Raw genomic sequence first — 6732 nt, 5'->3', positions numbered from 1 at the left:
ACCCCGGAGGGAGGGTGTCATACATGTACGGTTACTGAACACATGTTCTGGACCAGGATGCTGGAGAAACAAGGGTGAAAAAGGTGTCCTTATGGTTCACAGCCCAGTGTGGGGCCTCAGCCATGGCTCCGAAGCTAATGCAGGTGGTATGGGCGGAGTGACTTCTTCCTCTTTGAACTGCTCTCTGTCTGCTACAATGATTTTTATCCTCAGTTTTGTTTTTGAAAAATTTCAAGTCCACAGAAAAGTTAAGGGCATAGTACAATGAACACGTATATGCTCTCAACCCCTGTTCATCAGTTGTTTATGTATTATTTTTGGTGATTCTCTCCCCTCATACACATGTGCACACTTCTGTTTTTTCTATTTTGAAGCATTTAGTAATAAGTTGAAAACATATCAGGTATCATTCCAAATACCTTAACCATCCTAAATACTAAGAACAAGAATATGAGGATAATTACTTATGTATTTATTTATGGCCATGCCTCAAGGCTTGTGGAATGGAATCTTAATTCCCCGACTGGAGATTGATCCTGGGCCACAGCAGTGAAAGCACGAAGTCCGAACCACTGGACCACCAGGGAATTCCCAAGGATATTGTTTTTTTTTCCCCCAAGGATATTATTTTAAATAATTAGAATACTGTTATCACACTCAAGGAATCTAATATTGTTAACAATACTACAATCAGTCTGTAATCAAATGCCCTGGTTATCCTGGTAATGTCTTTGATAGCTCATTTTGAAAAAAAAATTTTCCAATCTAGGATCCAGTCAGAGATCATGCATTACTTTTAGTTGTCATATCATTGTAGTCTCCTTTTATCCAGAACACTTTCACATTCCCCCACCTTTTACTTAAAAATTTTTTACTATTAATATTTTTTTGGCCTTGCTGTGCAGCCTGTGGGATCTTAGTTCACCAACCAGGGATCAGACCTGTGCCTCTTGCACTGGGAACAGAGTCTTAATCACTGAACTACCAGGGGATTTTCTCCCCTCACCTTTTAAATTAATTGATTTGTTGTTTATTTTTGGCTGCACTGGGTCCTTATTGCTGAGTGTGGGCTTTTCTCTAGCTGCGGAGAGCAGGGGCTACTCTCTGGTTATGGCACAAGTTTCTCATTGCAGTGGCTTCTCTTGTTGCAGAGCATGGGCTCTAGGGTGCTCAGGCTTCAGTAGTTGCAGCACATGGGATCAGTTGCTCCGAAGTACGTAGGATCTTCCCAGGCCAGGGATTGAATCTGTGACTCCTGAATTGGCAGGTGGATTCTCATCCACTGAGCTACTAGGGAAACCCACCCCTCACCTTTTGAAATTCTTCGTTTCAAGACATTAATGTTTTTTAAAAAGTCTGTTTCAAGTACAATGTCCCTCAGTGTAGATTTGTGTGATTGTTTCCTCATTATTAGATTGGGGATATATCCTATTTATCCTTGGGAATCTCTCCATTGTAAAAGGTCGTTTTCTTTCTTTGTTATTAACATGTAACCTGGCATGTGGAAGGGTCTTGTGCTCTCAGTCTTTCACCCCATGGTGTTAGCCTTCATTGATGATCCCTTCCGAAATCAGTTGCTAGAGTGGTGGTTGCTAAATGGTGACATTTCTATCACTGAGTTGGCAAATGATGCCATATCCTGATTGAAACTTGCTGTCTTCATCATGAAATGTTTGGCTTACAGATATTTTTTCCAAATGTTTTGTTGGTGATACAGTTACCCCCGAATGATGCTTACTCTGTGCTTTTTTTTTTTTTTTAATTCTGTGCTTTATACCCATTGTTCTCTAAAATCTGTGCAGCATCCCTTCAGAGCAGGATTTATCACCCACATTTACAGCTGGGATTAGTGGGTTAGAGACCTGCCCCAGAGTCAGGGTTCAAACTCACTCTATTAACCACTTTGTAATACTGTCTCCCTCCAATAATGATACTTTATTTTACTATTCATCACTAACCTGAATGTCACCTTTTCAGCTGACCAATGAGGCTCAAAATGGGCCATGCTGACCATTCCAGCAGGTCAGTGACAGCATTCTGATGCCTGGCTGAACAAACAGCCCTGAGTATGACCAACCTGGGATCAAGGCTTCCTTGAGTTCCGATTGGTTGAATTTATTTTGTTGTCTGGATGGTCCATGTGATTTGTATTCCCAGTGTTTGGGATTTAACAACTGATAACACCCAGTTTTCTGGATCCTGGTGAGAAAATAAGACCCAAACCCAACATCTTCCCTTAAAAAAAATGGATGAACTAAAATGCACCTTTATGGTGCAAATATCAGATGTGTGAAATTCACAGTTTGGGCCAGAAGGGTTTTAACTGGGATTTTTCTGGGACCAGGACCTGCACAAGATTCCGGAAGGCAGTCTCCCACTGCTTCCACAGAAGTGATGAAATTGTGCAATGCCACAAAGCATCCTTCCGGTTCCTGGGAGCTCTGACGTTGATCTGACTGGCCAGGAAACTCCTCTAAGCTAAGACGAAGGCACCTATGACCAAATCGCATAGGAAGTGGGACTTTCCACTCTACAGCAGGATGTTTTGCAATTTCAGTGACGCTTTTTGCAACAGGAGCAATTCTGAGGCAGAGAGGTATTGAAAGATAGTGCTTTGCTGCCGCTGAGGCTTTTCTAGGTCAAGAGAGGCTCACAATGCTTTCATTTTTTGTGGTTCCAGTGATTGTTTTCCTTTTTAATATTTATTTATTTGACCACCCCAGGTCCTAGTTGAGGCACTCAGGATCTTTGTTGCCAAGTGCAGGATCCCCAGTTGCGGCATGTAGGGTGTAGTTCCCTGACCAGGGATTGAACTCAGGCACCCTGAATTGAGAGCTCAGAGTTCCAGCCACTGGACCACCAGGGAAGTCCCATCCAGTGATATATTTTTAAAATTTTACTTATTTATTTATTTACTTTTGCCTGTGCTCGGTCTTTGTGCTGCTCAGGCTTTTCTCTAGTTGCAAAGAATGGGGGCTTGCTCACTAGTTGTGATGTGCCGACTTGTCAACACGGTGGCTTCTCTTGTCAGGGAGCATGGGCTCAAGGGCGCCCAGGCGTCAGTAGCTGCAGCACAGTATTTGCGGCTCCCAGGCTCTAGAGCACAGGTTCAGTAGCTGTGGCACACGGGCTTAGTTGCTCTGCGGTATGTGGGAATCTTCCTGGATCAGGAATTGAACTCGTGTCTCCAGCATCGTCAGGGAGATTCTTTACCACTGGGCCACCAGAGAAGTCCCCAGTGATTTTTTTTTTTAATGAAGAAATTTGAAAATAGCATTATAGTCTTCAGGATGCATTTTAGATGTTTGATTAACAAATGGAGTGTTGATGAGCTCTTCTTTCTGTACATCTGTGACTATACGTGTGTGCGCATCCCCCAAATAAGGGGACATGACAAATCTAGATCCAGTGGAACTGCTGCCAAGGGTCCAACCTGTGCTGTCAGCCCTGACCCCTGACCTTTTCTCCATTCCGGGTCATCAAGGGTATCACATTCGACAATGTTCAAGTTTGGATCATTTGGGGCCTTTAAAATCAATATGTATTACCTTTATAATAAGAAAAAAGATAAGTTAAAAAAGTCATTTCATAATTAGTTTAGCTTCAAAGCACATATCAATACTGTCTCCCCAACCCACATGATAAAAGAGGTTTATGGTGTTGAATATAATTAAGTGAAAGTGTTAGTCACTCAGTCATGTCTGACTCTTTGTGACACTATGGACTGTGGCCCACCAGGCTCTTCTGTCCATGGAATTCTCCATTCAAGAATACTGGAGTGGGTAGCCATTCCCTTTTCCAGGGGATCCTGAACATAATACATATCTATTATTAAGACAATGGAAAGCCCTGTTGGGAAGACCGTGGAAGAGTTCCTGTGTTAATCTGAAATTGAAAATAATGGATCCCACTGTGACTCAAATTCTCCCTCATCCACCAGTATATTGAATTTTAAGGGAGAAATCTGAAACTTTGAGAGGCTAACCATTCAAGTTCAAAGTGAGTTTCCAGGTAATGAACTTCCCTCTGAGAAACATATTGTAGCCGTTGTCTCTGCTGCTGCTGCTAAGTCACTTCAGTCATGTTCGACTCTGTGCAACCCCATAGATGGCAGCCCACCAGGGTCCCCCATCCCTGGGATTCTCCAGGCAAGAACACTGGAGTAGGTGTTGTCTCTGAGGGTGAACCAACTTCTGGGACAACCTCTCACTCCCTCAGCAGGTGGAAAAAGTGGGAGAGGATGCCAACTCTCCAAAGTGGGGTGTGATGGGTGGCTTTGACCTGTCCCAGGTAATGCATTAAGAGTGTCAGAATAGGTTACCAAATGAGAGCTTCATTTGCATTATGGTATGGATGTGAGAATTGGACTGTGAAGAAAGCTGAGTGCTGAAGAACTGATGCTTTTGAACTATGGTGTTGGAGAAGACTCTTGAGAGTCCCTTGGACTGCAAGGAGATCCAAGCAGTCCATTCTGAAGGAGATCAACCCTGGGATTTCTTTGGAAGGAATGATGCTAAAGTTGAAACTCCAGTACTTTGGCCACCTCATGCAAAGAGTTGACTCATTGGAAAAGACTCTGATGCTGGGAGGGACTGGGGGCAGGAGAAGGGGATGACAGAGGATGAGATGGTTGGATGGCATCACTGACCTGATGGATGTGTTTGAGTGAACTCTGGGAGTTGGTGATGGACAGGGAGGCCTGGCGTGCTGCAATTCATGGGGTCGCAAAGAGTTGGACACAACTGAGCGACTGAATTGAACTGAACCTTAAACCAGAGGCTTTATACGTTATAAAGTGCTGTGTTTGCTGTTTAGTTGCTAAGTCGTGTCTGACTCTTTTGTGACCCCATGGACTGTAGCCTTGCAGGCTCCTCTGTCCATGGGATTCTCCAGGCAAGAATACTGGAGTAGGTAGCCATTCCCTTCTCCAGAGGATCTTCCAGACCACAGGATCAAACCTGGGTCTCCTACACTGCAGAGAGAAGCTTTACCATCTGAGCCACAGGGAAGTCCCATAAAGTGCTCTACACATTATTTATTCTGATTGTTAAATCTAGATGGAGAGTAAGTGGGTATTCATTTTACTTTTTAAGTATTTAAACATTTTACATGCCGCCACCATGGGAGGCATGTGGAATGGAGGATCTTAGTTCCCCCACTAGGAATGGAACTCGTGAACCAAGCAGTGGAAGAGTGGAGTCTTAACCACTGGACCACCAGGGAGGTCCAAACATTTTACAATTTAAAAAATTGGAAAACAATTTATTGTTTGTTCTACCAGTATTTATATGGCCCCTATTAGAAGGCTGGCCTTGAGCACACAGTCCCTAACCGCCAAAGGCAACTGCTTTCCCTTCCGTGCATCCTTTGAGGTTAGGTTTACCTAATTCTGTCTCCTTCCACCTCCCACTTCTCATCACTGGCAGAGCTGACCCCTCCTTCCTGGTGCTCTGGTCATTTCATTCTTGCTCATCACCTTGCACTGAAACTGTTGACGAGTTTGGAAGCTGCATGGAGTGATGAGGAAATATGGGACTCCAATATCTAGGTCCTGTGTGACCTGGGCAAATTATTCCACTTCTCCGAAATTGTTTTCCTATCTGTCAAATGGGTTGATAATGGAAGTCAACCAGATAATGTTTGCAAGCGCCGCCGGCATCGTGGAAGAAATCCTAGCTTCATTCTTTGGTGTTCCAACGCCTGGCACGTCGTGGGCGGTGTCCACAGATGTGGACAGGAGATTCCTGCTCCAGCACTGTCATCACCTTCAGGACCCCTTCGGTCCAAACTCCGCGCTTTCGGCAAGAGCGGTTCGTCTGCACGAAGAATGGCCCGAGGATAAAAAGGGGAAGTGTAAGCGCAGGGCAACAGCAGGCGGGCAGGCGCTGAGGTGGAAATCCGCTGGGCACACCATCTCTGCCAGGAGCCCGCAGGGCCTGCTGGAGGCAGAGAAAGGCCCGACAGGCGCGACTCACCGCTGGGTCTGCCCTCGCAGCGCCCGCCTTTGTGCACAAGATGCTCGGAAGTACAGCCCCCAGGAGGCCCCGGGAGTGTGCGGAGTCAATAGCAAGGCGGGTGGGCGGGCCCTCCGGCGCCGTGTCTCTTAGCGGGTGCTGGGCCGCCGTGGTGAAGATTGGCGGCTGCAGTGGCCTGTAGTTGCTTCCCACCTGAGCGGCCGCTCGCCGTGCTGAGAGGCGCGGTCGTAGTCGCTGGTATCCCGGGAGCTACGCGGGCAAGTGGAATTCGCTCGGCCCGCGGCGGCCGGCGACTCCCGGGCTTCGGCGCCACGGGGCTGCGCTGGGTCTGTAGGTCCCCAGTCTTTCCGCCCCTGATGGTGCTGTAGATCACTCATGTTTACGGCAAGTATTTACTGAGTGCCTGCTGTGTACCTCTTCCAGTGGCAGGGGCGAGGTGGTCACGGGCAGGCAGGGTCCCTGCCTCGAGGAGCTTATCACCTAAGGAGGAGAGAGGTGTGTAAACGGTAATTTCCAATCCTAGGAAGAAGTGTGAAATAGATTGTTCAGCCCAGCACCAGCACTGCCGGTCTTCTCGGTTTTCAAATGCTGCTCCTACTAATCCTGATTAGTACCGATTCTTAAACTTGTCTGTATCGTGATTCCTTTTGAAAAGTCTAGTGATATGGCTATGGACCGTTAGGGCAGTGGTTTTTTGGCCGCCCCGCGCGGCTTGCAGCATCTTAGTTCCCCGACTGGGAATTGAACCCCGGTCTGG

Source organism: Capricornis sumatraensis, chromosome 3 (genome assembly GCF_032405125.1).
Source record: "Capricornis sumatraensis isolate serow.1 chromosome 3, serow.2, whole genome shotgun sequence".
NCBI lineage: Eukaryota > Metazoa > Chordata > Mammalia > Artiodactyla > Bovidae > Capricornis > Capricornis sumatraensis.
This window is presented reverse-complemented; position numbering follows the sequence as displayed.